Consider the following 17590-nt stretch of genomic DNA (forward strand, 5'->3'; position numbering starts at 1 on the left):
GGTTTTGAGCAGTGACACTGTAATGCTAATAAAGTATAAGATCCAACTGAACACTGACTCTGTCAATGGTGATCCAAAGGGACTTTATGAAAGATCCTAGCTACAAACACCAGAACCAAAATAGGTTTAGGGGACACCCGGATTTGAACCTGGGACCTCTTGATCTGCAGTCAAATGCTCTACCACTGAGCTATATCCCCAACTGTTTTCAAAGATCAGAATGACAATATAACAGTACATCATGAAAGAGTGAGAGGCTCAAGCTCAGTTGGGCCACAAAGTACGAGCTTGAAACTGTGGAAAAGGAGAAGTAGTTCTTAATATTATTAATTAAAGGAAAACAGGATCATTTAAAAAACAAAATGTATATGTTTAATTGTTATTTTATTTGAATAGGCAGTGTTCCATAGGACCAATATCTGTAATTAAAATGTTTGTTTTGAAACATTCTCAAAGAGGAACAGGTTTTTACGAGACTACTTATCTTTGTGGAATGATTACCACAATCACTGATATGGTGGTGAAGTATGATTGTTTTGGGCCAAATTACGGTGAAAAAACATTTCTACATACCACTACAATTTGGTATTTGAAGGTACAACCAAACACCCATTTCATGTACCTTCGATTTAATACATCAGAAAAAGCAATTTTGTGTTCGCAAATGGCCTGGTTTCTCAGACCAGCCTGCTTGCACCTGCAACTAGGGTTCATACATCTTGTACGTGGGCAGCGTTTTTTAGTAGAAAGTAAATAGATTATGCATTGCACAAAAATGAAGTGCTTCAAACAAACACATACTTTGTATGCACAGAGAAGAGGTGGAATACATGTAAGACTGAGGACACAGGTTAAATGAGGAATAGATTGACTGCATTTCTGCCCACTTTTCTATGCAATTTCTGTAGTGCGATCGAAGGAAGCACCAAACTGTAAAACAAAGTTGTCAATTGCTTTCATAGTCCATTCCCTTTGTTTGGTGCTGTGAAAGGAAGAGCCAGATTCCAAAATAAATCAATGCTTTTTCAGACATTTCCCATACGAAATACCGAGCCCTGTATAAAAATGCATTTACTCTCAGGTTTTGAGCAGTGACATTGTAATGCTATTAAAGTGTAAGATCCAAGCGAACACTGACTCTGTCAATGATGATCCAAAGGGGTTTTATGAAAAGTTCCAGCTACAAACACAAGAACCAAAACAGGCCAAGGGGACACCTGGATTTGAACCAGGGACCTCTTGATCTGCAGTCAAATGCTCTACCACTGAGCTATATCCCCACCTGTTTGTGAGAGTCGGAATGAAAATATATCAGTACCTCATGAAAGAGTGTGAGCATCATGCTCAGTTGGGCCAGAAAGTACAAGCTTGAAACTGTGGAACAGGAGAAGTAGTTCTTAATATTATTTATTGAAGGAAAACGGGATCGTTTAAAAAGAATATTTATATGTTTCATTGTTATTTTATTTGAACAGGACCAATGCCTGTACATAAAATGCTTGTTTTGAAACATTCTCAAAGGGGAAGAGGTTTTTACGGGACGCCTTATCCTTTCGCGGATTGGTTACCACAATCACCGAGATGGTGGTGAAGTATGATTGTTTTGGGCCAAATGATGGACGAAAAACATTTCTACATACCACTGCAATTTGGTATTTGGAAGGTACACCCAAACGTCCCTTTCAAGTACCATCAATTTAATATATCAGAAAAGGCCATTTTGTGTTCGAATATGGCCTGAGTCTTCGAGCCAGCCTTTTTTCATCTGCAACGAGGGTTCATACATTTTGCACGTAGGCAGAGGTTTTAAGGAGAAATTAAATAGTTTCTACGTTGCACAAGAATGAAGTGCTTTAAACAAACACATATTTTGTATGCACAGAGGAGAGGAGGAATATATGTAAGACTGAGGACACAGGTTAAATGAGAAATAGATTGACTGCAGCGCTGCCGAGTATACTATGCCATTTCTTTAGTGCGCTACAAGGAAGCACCAAACTGTATAACAAAGTTTTCAATTGTTTTCATAGTGATTCTCTTTGCTTGAAGCTGTGAAAGGAAGAGCCGGATTCCAAAATAAATCAATGATGTTTCAGAAAGTTCCCACGCCCTGTGTAAAAATGCATTTATTCCCAGGTTTTGAGCAGTGACACTGTAATGCTAATAAAGTATAAGATCCAACTGAACACTGACTCTGTCAATGGTGATCCATAGGGACTTTATGAAAGATCCCAGCTACAAACAACAAAACCAAAATAGGTTTAGGGGACACCCGGATTTGAACCAGGGACCTCTTGATCTGCAGTCAAATGCTCTACCACTGAGCTATATCCCCAACTGTTTTCAAAGATCAGAATGACAATATATCAGTACATCATGAAAGAGTGAGAGGCTCAAGCTCAGTTGGGCCACAAAGTACGAGCTTGAAACTGTGGAAAAGGAGAAGTAGTTCTTATTATTATTAATTAAAGGAAAACAGGATCATTTAAAAAACAAAATGTATATGTTTAATTGTTATTTTATTTGAATAGGCAGTGGTCCATAGGACCAATATCTGTAATTAAAATGTTTGTTTTGAAACATTCTCAAAGGGGAAGAGGTTTTTACGAGACTACTTATCTTTGTGGATTGATTACCACAATCACTGATATGGTGGTGAAGTATGATTGTTTTGGGCCAAATTACGGTGAAAAAACATTTCTGCATACCACTACAATTTGGTATTTCAAGGTACAACCAAACACCCCTTTCATGTACCTTCGATTTAATACATCAGAAAAAGCTATTTTGTGTTCGCAAATGGCCTGGTTTCTCAGACCAGCCTGCTTGCACCTGCAACTAGGGTTCGTACATCTTGTACGTGGGCAGCGTATTTTAGTAGAAAGTAAATAGATTATGCATTGCACAAAAATGAAGTGCTTCAAACAAACACATACTTTGCATGCACAGAGAAGAGGTGGAATACATGTAAGACTGAGGACACAGGTTAAATGAGGAATAGATTGACTGCATTGCTGCCCACTTTTCTATGCAATTTCTGTAGTGCGATTGAAGGAAGCACTAAACTGTAAAACAAAGTTGCCAATTGCTTTCATAGTCCATTCCCTTTGTTTGGTGCTGTGAAAGGAAGAGCCAGATTCCAAAATAAATCAATGCTTTTTCAGACATTTCCCATACGGAATACCGAGCCCTGTATAAAAATGCATTTACTCTCAGGTTTTGAGCAGTGACATTGTAATGCTGTTAAAGTGTAAGATCCAAGCGAACACTGACTCTGTCAATGATGATCCAAAGGGGTTTTATGAAAAGTCCCAGCTACAAACACAAGAACCAAAACAGGCCAAGGGGACACCTGGATTTGAACCAGGGACCTCTTGATCTGCAGTCAAATGCTCTACCTCTGAGCTATATCCCCACCTGTTTGTGAGAATCGGAATGAAAATATATCAGTACCTCATGAAAGAGTGTGAGCATCATGCTCAGTTGGGCCGGAAAGTACAAGCTTGAAACTGTGGAACAGGAGAAGTAGTTCTTAATATTATTTATTGAAGGAAAACGGGATCGTTTAAAAAAAATATTTATATGTTTCATTGTTATTTTATTTGAACAGGCAGTGGTCCATAGGACCAATGCTTGTACATAAAATGCTTGTTTTGAAACATTCTCAAAGGGAAAGAGGTTTTTACGGGACGCCTTATCCTTTCGCGGATTGGTTACCACAATCACCGAGATGGTGGTGAAGTATGATTGTTTTGGGCCAAATGATGGACGAAAAACATTTCTACATACCACTGCAATTTGGTATTTGGAAGGTACACCCAAACGTCCCTTTCAAGTACCATCAATTTAATATATCAGAAAAGGCCATTTTGTGTTCGAAAATGGCCTGAGTCTTCGAGCCAGCCTTTTTTCATCTGCAACGAGGGTTCATACATTTTGCACGTAGGCAGAGGTTTTAAGGAGAAATTAAATAGTTTCTACGTTGCACAAGAATGAATGCTTTAAACAAACACATATTTTGTATGCACAGAGGAGAGGAGGAATATATGTAAGACTGAGGACACAGGTTAAATGAGAAATAGATTGACTGCAGCGCTGCCGAGTATACTATGCCATTTCTTTAGTGCGCTACAAGGAAGCACCAAACTGTATAACAAAGTTTTCAATTGTTTTCATAGTGATTCTCTTTGCTTGAAGCTGTGAAAGGAAGAGCCGGATTCCAAAATAAATCAATGATGTTTCAGAAAGTTCCCACGCCCTGTGTAAAAATGCATTTATTCCCAGGTTTTGAGCAGTGACACTGTAATGCTAATAAAGTATAAGATCCAACTGAACACTGACTCTGTCAATGGTGATCCATAGGGACTTTATGAAAGATCCCAGCTACAAACACCAAAACCAAAATAGGTTTAGGGGACACCCGGATTTGAACCAGGGACCTCTTGATCTGCAGTCAAATGCTCTACCACTGAGCTATATCCCCAACTGTTTTCAAAGATCAGAATGACAATATATCAGTACATCATGAAAGAGTGAGAGGCTCAAGCTCAGTTGGGCCACAAAGTACGAGCTTGAAACTGTGGAAAAGGAGAAGTAGTTCTTAATATTATTAATTAAAGGAAAACAGGATCATTTAAAAAACAAAATGTATATGTTTAATTGTTATTTTATTTGAATAGGCAGTGGTCCATAGGACCAATATCTGTAATTAAAATGTTTGTTTTGAAACATTCTCAAAGGGGAAGAGGTTTTTACGAGACTACTTATCTTTGTGGATTGATTACCACAATCACTGATATGGTGGTGAAGTTTGATTGTTTTGGGCCAAATTACGGTGAAAAAAGCATTTCTGCATACCACTACAATTTGGTATTTGAAGGTACAACCAAACACCCCTTGCATGTACCTTCGATTTAATACATCAGAAAAAGCTATTTTGTGTTCGCAAATGGCCTGGTTTCTCAGACCAGCCTGCTTGCACCTGCAACTAGGGTTCGTACATCTTGTACGTGGGCAGCGTATTTTAGTAGAAAGTAAATAGATTATGCATTGCACAAAAATGAAGTGCTTCAAACAGACACATACTTTGTATGCACAGAGAAGAGGTGGAATACATGTAAGACTGAGGACACCGGTTAAATGAGGAATAGATTGACTGCATTGCTGCCCACTTTTCTATGCAATTTCTGTAGTGCGATTGAAGGAAGCACTAAACTGTAAAACAAAGTTGCCAATTGCTTTCATAGTCCATTCCCTTTGTTTGGTGCTGTGAAAAGAAGAGCCAGATTCCAAAATAAATCAATGCTTTTTCAGACATTTCCCATACGGAATACCGAGCCCTGTATAAAAATGCATTTACTCTCAGGTTTTGAGCAGTGACATTGTAATGCTGTTAAAGTGTAAGATCCAAGCGAACACTGACTCTGTCAATGATTATCCAAAGGGGTTTTATGAAAAGTCCCAGCTACAAACACAAGAACCAAAACAGGCCAAGGGGACACCTGGATTTGAACCAGGGACCTCTTGATCTGCAGTCAAATGCTCTTCCACTGAGCTATATCCCCACCTGTTTGTGAAAGTCGGAATGAAAATATATCAGTACCTCATGAAAGAGTGTGAGCATCATGCTCAGTTGGGCCAGAAAGTACAAGCTTGAAACTGTGGAACAGGAGAAGTAGTTCTTAATATTATTTATTGAAGGAAAACGGGATCGTTTAAAAAGAATATTTATATGTTTCATTGTTATTTTATTTGAACAGGACCAATGCCTGTACATAAAATGCTTGTTTTGAAACATTCTCAAAGGGGAAGAGGTTTTTACGGGACGCCTTATCCTTTCGCGGATTGGTTACCACAATCACCGAGATGGTGGTGAAGTATGATTGTTTTGGGCCAAATGATGGACGAAAAACATTTCTACATACCACTGCAATTTGGTATTTGGAAGGTACACCCAAACGTCCCTTTCAAGTACCATCAATTTAATATATCAGAAAAGGCCATTTTGTGTTCGAAAATGGCCTGAGTCTTCGAGCCAGCCTTTTTTCATCTGCAACGAGGGTTCATCCATTTTGCACGTAGGCAGAGGTTTTAAGGAGAAATTAAATAGTTTCTACGTTGCACAAGAATGAAGTGCTTTAAACAAACACATATTTTGTATGCACAGAGGAGAGGAGGAATATATGTAAGACTGAGGACACAGGTTAAATGATAAATAGATTGACTGCAGCGCTGCCGAGTATACTATGCCATTTCTTTAGTGCGCTACAAGGAAGCACCAAACTGTATAACAAAGTTTTCAATTGTTTTCATAGTGATTCTCTTTGCTTGAAGCTGTGAAAGGAAGAGCCGGATTCCAAAATAAATCAATGATGTTTCAGAAAGTTCCCACGCCCTGTGTAAAAATGCATTTATTCCCAGGTTTTGAGCAGTGACACTGTAATGCTAATAAAGTATAAGATCCAACTGAACACTGACTCTGTCAATGGTGATCCATAGGGACTTTATGAAAGATCCCAGCTACAAACAACAAAACCAAAATAGGTTTAGGGGACACCCGGATTTGAACCAGGGACCTCTTGATCTGCAGTCAAATGCTCTACCACTGAGCTATATCCCCAACTGTTTTCAAAGATCAGAATGACAATATATCAGTACATCATGAAAGAGTGAGAGGCTCAAGCTCAGTTGGGCCACAAAGTACGAGCTTGAAACTGTGGAAAAGGAGAAGTAGTTCTTAATATTATTAATTAAAGGAAAACAGGATCATTTAAAAAACAAAATGTATATGTTTAATTGTTATTTTATTTGAATAGGCAGTGGTCCATAGGACCAATATCTGTAATTAAAATGTTTGTTTTGAAACATTCTCAAAGGGGAAGAGGTTTTTACGAGACTACTTATCTTTGTGGATTGATTACCACAATCACTGATATGGTGGTGAAGTATGATTGTTTTGGGCCAAATTACGGTGAAAAAACATTTCTGCATACCACTACAATTTGGTATTTCAAGGTACAACCAAACACCCCTTTCATGTACCTTCGATTTAATACATCAGAAAAAGCTATTTTGTGTTCGCAAATGGCCTGGTTTCTCAGACCAGCCTGCTTGCACCTGCAACTAGGGTTCGTACATCTTGTACGTGGGCAGCGTATTTTAGTAGAAAGTAAATAGATTATGCATTGCACAAAAATGAAGTGCTTCAAACAAACACATACTTTGCATGCACAGAGAAGAGGTGGAATACATGTAAGACTGAGGACACAGGTTAAATGAGGAATAGATTGACTGCATTGCTGCCCACTTTTCTATGCAATTTCTGTAGTGTGATTGAAGGAAGCACTAAACTGTAAAACAAAGTTGCCAATTGCTTTCATAGTCCATTCCCTTTGTTTGGTGCTGTGAAAGGAAGAGCCAGATTCCAAAATAAATCAATGCTTTTTCAGACATTTCCCATACGGAATACCGAGCCCTGTATAAAAATTCATTTACTCTCAGGTTTTGAGCAGTGACATTGTAATGCTGTTAAAGTGTAAGATCCAAGCGAACACTGACTCTGTCAATGATGATCCAAAGGGGTTTATGAAAAGTCCCAGCTACAAACACAAGAACCAAAACAGGTATAGGAGACACCTGGATTTGAACCAGGGACCTCTTGAGCTGCAGTCAAATGCTCTACCACTGAGCTATATCCCCACCTGTTTGTGAGAGTCGGAATGAAAATATATCAGTACCTCATGAAAGAGTGTGAGCATCATGCTCAGTTGGGCCGGAAATTACAAGCTTGAAACTGTGGAACAGGAGAAGTAGTTCTTAATATTATTTATTGAAGGAAAACGGGATCGTTTAAAAAAAATATGTATATGTTTCATTGTTATTTTATTTGAATAGGCAGTGGTCCATAGGACCAATGCATGTACATAAAATGCTTGTTTTGAAACATTCTCAAAGGGGAAGAGGTTTTTACGGGACGCCTTATCCTTTCGCGGATTGGTTACCACAATCACCGAGATGGTGGTGAAGTATGATTGTTTTGGGCCAAATGATGGACCAAAAACATTTCTACATACCACTGCAATTTGGTATTTGGAAGGTACACCCAAACGTCCCTTTCAAGTACCATCAATTTAATATATCAGAAAAGGCCATTTTGTGTTCGAAAATGACCTGAGTCTTCGAGCCAGCCTTTTTTCATCTGCAACGAGGGTTCATACATTTTGCACGTAGGCAGAGGTTTTAAGGAGAAATTAAATAGTTTCTACGTTGCACAAGAATGAAGTGCTTTAAACAAACACATATTTTGTATGCACAGAGGAGAGGAGGAATATATGTAAGACTGAGGACACATGTTAAATGAGAAATAGATTGACTGCAGCGCTGCCGAGTATACTATGCCATTTCTTTAGTGCGCTACAAGGAAGCACCAAACTGTATAACAAAGTTTTCAATTGTTTTCATAGTCATTCTCTTTGTTTGAAGCTGTGAAAGGAAGAGCCGGATTCCAAAATAAATCAATGATGTTTCAGAAAGTTCCCACGCCCTGTGTAAAAATGCATTTATTCCCAGGTTTTGAGCAGTGACACTGTAATGCTAATAAAGTATAAGATCCAACTGAACACTGACTCTGTCAATGGTGATCCAAAGGGACTTTATGAAAGAACCTAGCTACAAACACCAGAACCAAAATAGGTTTAGGGGACACCCGGATTTGAACCAGGGACCTCTTGATCTGCAGTCAAATGCTCTACCACTGAGCTATATCCCCAACTGTTTTCAAATATCAGAATGACAATATAACAGTACATCATGAAAGAGTGAGAGGCTCAAGCTCAGTTGGGCCACAAAGTACGAGCTTGAAACTGTGGAAAAGGAGAAGTAGTTCTTAATATTATTAATTAAAGGAAAACAGGATCATTTAAAAAACAAAATGTATATGTTTAATTGTTATTTTATTTGAATAGGCAGTGGTCCATAGGACCAATATCTGTAATTAAAATGTTTGTTTTGAAACATTCTCAAAGAGGAACAGGTTTTTACGAGACTACTTATCTTTGTGGAATGATTACCACAATCACTGATATGGTGGTGAAGTATGATTGTTTTGGGCCAAATTACGGTGAAAAAACATTTCTACATACCACTACAATTTGGTATTTGAAGGTACAACCAAACACCCATTTCATGTACCTTCGATTTAATACATCAGAAAAAGCAATTTTGTGTTCGCAAATGGCCTGGTTTCTCAGACCAGCCTGCTTGCACCTGCAACTAGGGTTCATACATCTTGTACGTGGGCAGCGTTTTTTAGTAGAAAGTAAACAGATTATGCATTGCGCAAAAATGAAGTGCTTCAAACAAACACATACTTTGTATGCGCAGAGAAGAGGTGGAATACATGTAAGACTGAGGACACAGGTTAAATGAGGAATAGATTGACTGCATTTCTGCCCACTTTTCTATGAAATTTCTGTAGTGCGATCGAAGGAAGCACCAAACTGTAAAACAAAGTTGTCAATTGCTTTCATAGTCCATTCCCTTTGTTTGGTGCTGTGAAAGGAAGAGCCAGATTCCAAAATAAATCAATGCTTTTTCAGACATTTCCCATACGAAATACCGAGCCCTGTATAAAAATGCATTTACTCTCAGGTTTTGAGCAGTGACATTGTAATGCTATTAAAGTGTAAGATCCAAGCGAACACTGACTCTGTCAATGATGATCCAAAGGGGTTTTATGAAAAGTCCCAGCTACAAACACAAGAACCAAAACAGGCCAAGGGAACACCTGGATTTGAACCAGGGACCTCTTGATCTGCAGTCAAATGCTCTACCACTGAGCTATATCCCCACCTGTTTATGAGAGTCGGAATGAAAATATATCAGTACCTCATGAAAGAGTGTGAGCATCATGCTCAGTTGGGCCGGAAAGTACAAGCTTGAAACTGTGGAACAGGAGAAGTAGTTCTTAATATTATTTATTGAAGGAAAACGGGATCGTTTAAAAAAAATATTTATATGTTTCATTGTTATTTTATTTGAACAGGCAGTGGTCCATAGGACCAATGCCTGTACATAAAATGCTTGTTTTGAAACATTCTCATAGGGGAAGAGGTTTTTACGGGACGCCTTATCCTTTCGCGGATTGGTTACCACAATCACCGAGATGGTGGTGAAGTATGATTGTTTTGGGCCAAATGATGGACCAAAAACATTTCTACATACCACTGCAATTTGGTATTTGGAAGGTACACCCAAACGTCCCTTTCAAGTACCATCAATTTAATATATCAGAAAAGGCCATTTTGTGTTCGAAAATGGCCTGAGTCTTCGAGCCAGCCTTTTTTCATCTGCAACGAGGGTTCATACATTTTGCACGTAGGCAGAGGTTTTAAGGAGAAATTAAATAGTTTCTACGTTGCACAAGAATGAAGTGCTTTAAACAAACACATATTTTGTATGCACAGAGGAGAGGAGGAATATATGTAAGACTGAGGACACAGGTTAAATGAGAAATAGATTGACTGCAGCGCTGCCGAGTATACTATGCCATTTCTTTAGTGCGCTACAAGGAAGCACCAAACTGTATAACAAAGTTTTCAATTGTTTTCATAGTGATTCTCTTTGCTTGAAGCTGTGAAAGGAAGAGCCGGATTCCAAAATAAATCAATGATGTTTCAGAAAGTTCCCACGCCCTGTGTAAAAATGCATTTATTCCCAGGTTTTGAGCAGTGACACTGTAATGCTAATAAAGTATAAGATCCAACTGAACACTGACTCTGTCAATGGTGATCCATAGGGACTTTATGAAAGATCCCAGCTACAAACAACAAAACCAAAATAGGTTTAGGGGACACCCGGATTTGAACCAGGGACCTCTTGATCTGCAGTCAAATGCTCTACCACTGAGCTATATCCCCAACTGTTTTCAAAGATCAGAATGACAATATATCAGTACATCATGAAAGAGTGAGAGGCTCAAGCTCAGTTGGGCCACAAAGTACGAGCTTGAAACTGTGGAAAAGGAGAAGTAGTTCTTAATATTATTAATTAAAGGAAAACAGGATCATTTAAAAAACAAAATGTATATGTTTAATTGTTATTTTATTTGAATAGGCAGTGGTCCATAGGACCAATATCTGTAATTAAAATGTTTGTTTTGAAACATTCTCAAAGGGGAAGAGGTTTTTACGAGACTACTTATCTTTGTGGATTGATTACCACAATCACTGATATGGTGGTGAAGTATGATTGTTTTGGGCCAAATTACGGTGAAAAAACATTTCTGCATACCACTACAATTTGGTATTTCAAGGTACAACCAAACACCCCTTTCATGTACCTTCGATTTAATACATCAGAAAAAGCTATTTTGTGTTCGCAAATGGCCTGGTTTCTCAGACCAGCCTGCTTGCACCTGCAACTAGGGTTCGTACATCTTGTACGTGGGCAGCGTATTTTAGTAGAAAGTAAATAGATTATGCATTGCACAAAAATGAAGTGCTTCAAACAAACACATACTTTGCATGCACAGAGAAGAGGTGGAATACATGTAAGACTGAGGACACAGGTTAAATGAGGAATAGATTGACTGCATTGCTGCCCACTTTTCTATGCAATTTCTGTAGTGTGATTGAAGGAAGCACTAAACTGTAAAACAAAGTTGCCAATTGCTTTCATAGTCCATTCCCTTTGTTTGGTGCTGTGAAAGGAAGAGCCAGATTCCAAAATAAATCAATGCTTTTTCAGACATTTCCCATACGGAATACCGAGCCCTGTATAAAAATTCATTTACTCTCAGATTTTGAGCAGTGACATTGTAATGCTGTTAAAGTGTAAGATCCAAGCGAACACTGACTCTGTCAATGATGATCCAAAGGGGTTTATGAAAAGTCCCAGCTACAAACACAAGAACCAAAACAGGCATAGGGGACACCTGGATTTGAACCAGGGACCTCTTGATCTGCAGTCAAATGCTCTACCACTGAGCTATATCCCCACATGTTTGTGAGAGTCGGAATGAAAATATATCAGTACCTCATGAAAGAGTGTGAGCATCATGCTCAGTTGGGCCGGAAATTACAAGCTTGAAACTGTGGAACAGGAGAAGTAGTTCTTAATATTATTTATTGAAGGAAAACGGGATCGTTTAAAAAAAATATGTATATGTTTCATTGTTATTTTATTTGAATAGGCAGTGGTCCATAGGACCAATGCATGTACATAAAATGCTTGTTTTGAAACATTCTCAAAGGGGAAGAGGTTTTTACGGGACGCCTTATCCTTTCGCGGATTGGTTACCACAATCACCGAGATGGTGGTGAAGTATGATTGTTTTGGGCCAAATGATGGACCAAAAACATTTCTACATACCACTGCAATTTGGTATTTGGAAGGTACACCCAAACGTCCCTTTCAAGTACCATCAATTTAATATATCAGAAAAGGCCATTTTGTGTTCGAAAATGACCTGAGTCTTCGAGCCAGCCTTTTTTCATCTGCAACGAGGGTTCATACATTTTGCACGTAGGCAGAGGTTTTAAGGAGAAATTAAATAGTTTCTACGTTGCACAAGAATGAAGTGCTTTAAACAAACACATATTTTGTATGCACAGAGGAGAGGAGGAATATATGTAAGACTGAGGACACATGTTAAATGAGAAATAGATTGACTGCAGCGCTGCCGAGTATACTATGCCATTTCTTTAGTGCGCTACAAGGAAGCACCAAACTGTATAACAAAGTTTTCAATTGTTTTCATAGTCATTCTCTTTGTTTGAAGCTGTGAAAGGAAGAGCCGGATTCCAAAATAAATCAATGATGTTTCAGAAAGTTCCCACGCCCTGTGTAAAAATGCATTTATTCCCAGGTTTTGAGCAGTGACACTGTAATGCTAATAAAGTATAAGATCCAACTGAACACTGACTCTGTCAATGGTGATCCAAAGGGACTTTATGAAAGAACCTAGCTACAAACACCAGAACCAAAATAGGTTTAGGGGACACCCGGATTTGAACCAGGGACCTCTTGATCTGCAGTCAAATGCTCTACCACTGAGCTATAACCCCAACTGTTTTCAAATATCAGAATGACAATATAACAGTACATCATGAAAGAGTGAGAGGCTCAAGCTCAGTTGGGCCACAAAGTACGAGCTTGAAACTGTGGAAAAGGAGAAGTAGTTCTTAATATTATTAATTAAAGGAAAACAGGATCATTTAAAAAACAAAATGTATATGTTTAATTGTTATTTTATTTGAATAGGCAGTGGTCCATAGGACCAATATCTGTAATTAAAATGTTTGTTTTGAAACATTCTCAAAGAGGAACAGGTTTTTACGAGACTACTTATCTTTGTGGAATGATTACCACAATCACTGATATGGTGGTGAAGTATGATTGTTTTGGGCCAAATTACGGTGAAAAAACATTTCTACATACCACTACAATTTGGTATTTGAAGGTACAACCAAACACCCATTTCATGTACCTTCGATTTAATACATCAGAAAAAGCAATTTTGTGTTCGCAAATGGCCTGGTTTCTCAGACCAGCCTGCTTGCACCTGCAACTAGGGTTCATACATCTTGTACGTGGGCAGCGTTTTTTAGTAGAAAGTAAACAGATTATGCATTGCGCAAAAATGAAGTGCTTCAAACAAACACATACTTTGTATGCGCAGAGAAGAGGTGGAATACATGTAAGACTGAGGACACAGGTTAAATGAGGAATAGATTGACTGCATTTCTGCCCACTTTTCTATGAAATTTCTGTAGTGCGATCGAAGGAAGCACCAAACTGTAAAACAAAGTTGTCAATTGCTTTCATAGTCCATTCCCTTTGTTTGGTGCTGTGAAAGGAAGAGCCAGATTCCAAAATAAATCAATGCTTTTTCAGACATTTCCCATACGAAATACCGAGCCCTGTATAAAAATGCATTTACTCTCAGGTTTTGAGCAGTGACATTGTAATGCTATTAAAGTGTAAGATCCAAGCGAACACTGACTCTGTCAATGATGATCCAAAGGGGTTTTATGAAAAGTCCCAGCTACAAACACAAGAACCAAAACAGGCCAAGGGAACACCTGGATTTGAACCAGGGACCTCTTGATCTGCAGTCAAATGCTCTACCACTGAGCTATATCCCCACCTGTTTATGCGAGTCGGAATGAAAATATATCAGTACCTCATGAAAGAGTGTGAGCATCATGCTCAGTTGGGCCGGAAAGTACAAGCTTGAAACTGTGGAACAGGAGAAGTAGTTCTTAATATTATTTATTGAAGGAAAACGGGATCGTTTAAAAAAAATATTTATATGTTTCATTGTTATTTTATTTGAACAGGCAGTGGTCCATAGGACCAATGCCTGTACATAAAATGCTTGTTTTGAAACATTCTCATAGGGGAAGAGGTTTTTACGGGACGCCTTATCCTTTCGCGGATTGGTTACCACAATCACCGAGATGGTGGTGAAGTATGATTGTTTTGGGCCAAATGATGGACCAAAAACATTTCTACATACCACTGCAATTTGGTATTTGGAAGGTACACCCAAACGTCCCTTTCAAGTACCATCAATTTAATATATCAGAAAAGGCCATTTTGTGTTCGAAAATGGCCTGAGTCTTCGAGCCAGCCTTTTTTCATCTGCAACGAGGGTTCATACATTTTGCACGTAGGCAGAGGTTTTAAGGAGAAATTAAATAGTTTCTACGTTGCACAAGAATGAAGTGCTTTAAACAAACACATATTTTGTATGCACAGAGGAGAGGAGGAATATATGTAAGACTGAGGACACAGGTTAAATGAGAAATAGATTGACTGCAGCGCTGCCGAGTATACTATGCCATTTCTTTAGTGCGCTACAAGGAAGCACCAAACTGTAGAACAAAGTTTTCAATTGTTTTCATAGTGATTCTCTTTGCTTGAAGCTGTGAAAGGAAGAGCCGGATTCCAAAATAAATCAATGATGTTTCAGAAAGTTCCCACGCCCTGTGTAAAAATGCATTTATTCCCAGGTTTTGAGCAGTGACACTGTAATGCTAATAAAGTATAAGATCCAACTGAACACTGACTCTGTCAATGGTGATCCATAGGGACATTATGAAAGATCCCAGCTACAAACACCAAAACCAAAATAGGTTTAGGGGACACCCGGATTTGAACCAGGGACCTCTTGATCTGCAGTCAAATGCTCTACCACTGAGCTATATCCCCAACTGTTTTCAAAGATCAGAATGACAATATATCAGTACATCATGAAAGAGTGAGAGGCTCAAGCTCAGTTGGGCCACAAAGTACGAGCTTGAAACTGTGGAAAAGGAGAAGTAGTTCTTAATATTATTAATTAAAGGAAAACAGGATCATTTAAAAAACAAAATGTATATGTTTAATTCTTATTTTATTTGAATAGGCAGTGGTCCATAGGACCAATTTCTGTAATTAAAATGTTTGTTTTGAAACACTCTCAAAGGGGAAGAGGTTTTTACGAGACTACTTATCTTTGTGGATTGATTACCACAATCACTGATATGGTGGTGAAGTATGATTGTTTTGGGCCAAATTACGGTGAAAAAACATTTCTGCATACCACTACAATTTGGTATTTGAAGGTACAACCAAACACCCCTTTCATGTACCTTCGATTTAATACATCAGAAAAAGCTATTTTGTGTTCGCAAATGGCCTGGTTTCTCAGACCAGCCTGCTTGCACCTGCAACTAGGGTTCGTACATCTTGTACGTGGGCAGCGTATTTTAGTAGAAAGTAAATAGATTATGCATTGCACAAAAATGAAGTGCTTCAAACAAACACATACTTTGTATGCACAGAGAAGAGGTGGAATACATGTAAGACTGAGGACACAGGTTAAATGAGGAATAGATTGACTGCATTGCTGCCCACTTTTCTATGCAATTTCTGTAGTGCGATTGAAGGAAGCACTAAACTGTAAAACAAAGTTGCCAATTGCTTTCATAGTCCATTCCCTTTGTTTGGTGCTGTGAAAGGAAGAGCCAGATTCCAAAATAAATCAATGCTTTTTCAGACATTTCCCATACGGAATACCGAGCCCTGTATAAAAATGCATTTACTCTCAGGTTTTTCTGCAGTGACATTGTAATGCTATTAAAGTGTAAGATCCAAGCGAACACTGACTCTGTCAATGATGATCCAAAGGGGTTTTATGAAAAGTCCCAGCTACAAACACAAGAACCAAAACAGGCCAAAGGGACACCTGGATTTGAACCAGGGACCTCTTGATCTGCAGTCAAATGCTCTACCACTGAGCTATATCCCCACCTGTTTGTGAGAGTCGGAATGAAAATATATCAGTACCTCATGAAAGAGTGTGAGCATCATGCTCAGTTGGGCCGGAAAGTACAAGCTTGAAACTGTGGAACAGGAGAAGTAGTTCTTAATATTATTTATTGAAGGAAAACGGGATCGTTTAAAAAAAATATGTATATGTTTCATTGTTATTTTATTTGAACAGGCAGTGGTCCATAGGACCAATGCCTGTACATAAAATGCTTGTTTTGAAACATTCTCAAAGGGGAAGAGGTTTTTACGGGACGCCTTATCCTTTCGCGGATTGGTTACCACAATCACCGAGATGGTGGTGAAGTATGATTGTTTTGGGCCAAATGATGGACCAAAAACATTTCTACATACCACTGCAATTTGGTATTTGGAAGGTACACCCAAACGTCCCTTTCAAGTACCATCAATTTAATATATCAGAAAAGGCCATTTTGTGTTCGAAAATGACCTGAGTCTTCGAGCCAGCCTTTTTTCATCTGCAACGAGGGTTCATACATTTTGCACGTAGGCAGAGGTTTTAAGGAGAAATTAAATAGTTTCTACGTTGCACAAGAATGAAGTGCTTTAAACAAACACATATTTTGTATGCACAGAGGAGAGGAGGAATATATGTAAGACTGAGGACACATGTTAAATGAGAAATAGATTGACTGCAGCGCTGCCGAGAATACTATGCCATTTCTTTAGTGCGCTACAAGGAAGCACCAAACTGTATAACAAAGTTTTCAATTGTTTTCATAGTCATTCTCTTTGTTTGAAGCTGTGAAAGGAAGAGCCGGATTCCAAAATAAATCAATGATGTTTCAGAAAGTTCCCACGCCCTGTGTAAAAATGCATTTATTCCCAGGTTTTGAGCAGTGACACTGTAATGCTAATAAATTATAAGAACCAACTGAACACTGACTCTGTCAATGGTGATCCAAAGGGACTTTATGAAAGATCCTAGCTACAAACACCAGAACCAAAATAGGTTTAGGGGACACCCGGATTTGAACCAGGGACCTCTTGATCTGCAGTCAAATGCTCTACCACTGAGCTATATCCCCAACTGTTTTCAAAGATCAGAATGACAATATAACAGTACATCATGAAAGAGTGAGAGGCTCAAGCTCAGTTGGGCCACAAAGTACGAGCTTGAAACTGTGGAAAAGGAGAAGTAGTTCTTAATATTATTAATTAAAGGAAAACAGGATCATTTAAAAAACAAAATGTATATGTTTAATTGTTATTTTATTTGAATAGGCAGTGGTCCATAGGACCAATATCTGTAATT

The 17590-nt window shown here is 38.5% G+C and overlaps 17 non-coding genes across 17 annotated transcripts; all 17 read right to left on the minus strand.

The window, feature by feature from the left end:
* Positions 1 to 128: 128 nt before the first annotated feature.
* Positions 129 to 200, minus strand: TRNAC-GCA (transfer RNA cysteine (anticodon GCA)). The gene has a single exon. It is a non-coding gene; the product is annotated as a tRNA-Cys (tRNA).
* Positions 201 to 1208: 1008 nt separating this feature from the next.
* Positions 1209 to 1280, minus strand: TRNAC-GCA (transfer RNA cysteine (anticodon GCA)). The gene has a single exon. It is a non-coding gene; the product is annotated as a tRNA-Cys (tRNA).
* Positions 1281 to 2263: 983 nt separating this feature from the next.
* On the minus strand, positions 2264 to 2335 carry TRNAC-GCA (transfer RNA cysteine (anticodon GCA)). Its single transcript has one exon. It is a non-coding gene; the product is annotated as a tRNA-Cys (tRNA).
* Positions 2336 to 3343: 1008 nt separating this feature from the next.
* TRNAC-GCA (transfer RNA cysteine (anticodon GCA)) lies at positions 3344 to 3415 on the minus strand. The gene has a single exon. It is a non-coding gene; the product is annotated as a tRNA-Cys (tRNA).
* A 996-nt stretch (positions 3416 to 4411) lies between these two features.
* TRNAC-GCA (transfer RNA cysteine (anticodon GCA)) lies at positions 4412 to 4483 on the minus strand. Its single transcript has one exon. It is a non-coding gene; the product is annotated as a tRNA-Cys (tRNA).
* A 1009-nt stretch (positions 4484 to 5492) lies between these two features.
* TRNAC-GCA (transfer RNA cysteine (anticodon GCA)) lies at positions 5493 to 5564 on the minus strand. Its single transcript has one exon. It is a non-coding gene; the product is annotated as a tRNA-Cys (tRNA).
* Positions 5565 to 6547: 983 nt separating this feature from the next.
* Positions 6548 to 6619, minus strand: TRNAC-GCA (transfer RNA cysteine (anticodon GCA)). Its single transcript has one exon. It is a non-coding gene; the product is annotated as a tRNA-Cys (tRNA).
* A 1007-nt stretch (positions 6620 to 7626) lies between these two features.
* On the minus strand, positions 7627 to 7698 carry TRNAC-GCA (transfer RNA cysteine (anticodon GCA)). The gene has a single exon. It is a non-coding gene; the product is annotated as a tRNA-Cys (tRNA).
* Positions 7699 to 8695: 997 nt separating this feature from the next.
* TRNAC-GCA (transfer RNA cysteine (anticodon GCA)) lies at positions 8696 to 8767 on the minus strand. The gene has a single exon. It is a non-coding gene; the product is annotated as a tRNA-Cys (tRNA).
* Positions 8768 to 9775: 1008 nt separating this feature from the next.
* TRNAC-GCA (transfer RNA cysteine (anticodon GCA)) lies at positions 9776 to 9847 on the minus strand. The gene has a single exon. It is a non-coding gene; the product is annotated as a tRNA-Cys (tRNA).
* A 997-nt stretch (positions 9848 to 10844) lies between these two features.
* On the minus strand, positions 10845 to 10916 carry TRNAC-GCA (transfer RNA cysteine (anticodon GCA)). Its single transcript has one exon. It is a non-coding gene; the product is annotated as a tRNA-Cys (tRNA).
* Positions 10917 to 11923: 1007 nt separating this feature from the next.
* TRNAC-GCA (transfer RNA cysteine (anticodon GCA)) lies at positions 11924 to 11995 on the minus strand. The gene has a single exon. It is a non-coding gene; the product is annotated as a tRNA-Cys (tRNA).
* A 997-nt stretch (positions 11996 to 12992) lies between these two features.
* Positions 12993 to 13064, minus strand: TRNAC-GCA (transfer RNA cysteine (anticodon GCA)). The gene has a single exon. It is a non-coding gene; the product is annotated as a tRNA-Cys (tRNA).
* A 1008-nt stretch (positions 13065 to 14072) lies between these two features.
* On the minus strand, positions 14073 to 14144 carry TRNAC-GCA (transfer RNA cysteine (anticodon GCA)). The gene has a single exon. It is a non-coding gene; the product is annotated as a tRNA-Cys (tRNA).
* Positions 14145 to 15141: 997 nt separating this feature from the next.
* Positions 15142 to 15213, minus strand: TRNAC-GCA (transfer RNA cysteine (anticodon GCA)). Its single transcript has one exon. It is a non-coding gene; the product is annotated as a tRNA-Cys (tRNA).
* Positions 15214 to 16222: 1009 nt separating this feature from the next.
* TRNAC-GCA (transfer RNA cysteine (anticodon GCA)) lies at positions 16223 to 16294 on the minus strand. The gene has a single exon. It is a non-coding gene; the product is annotated as a tRNA-Cys (tRNA).
* A 997-nt stretch (positions 16295 to 17291) lies between these two features.
* On the minus strand, positions 17292 to 17363 carry TRNAC-GCA (transfer RNA cysteine (anticodon GCA)). The gene has a single exon. It is a non-coding gene; the product is annotated as a tRNA-Cys (tRNA).
* Positions 17364 to 17590: the final 227 nt, after the last annotated feature.

This window comes from Triturus cristatus, chromosome 4_1, assembly GCF_964204655.1.
Source record: "Triturus cristatus chromosome 4_1, aTriCri1.1, whole genome shotgun sequence".
Lineage (NCBI taxonomy): Eukaryota > Metazoa > Chordata > Amphibia > Caudata > Salamandridae > Triturus > Triturus cristatus.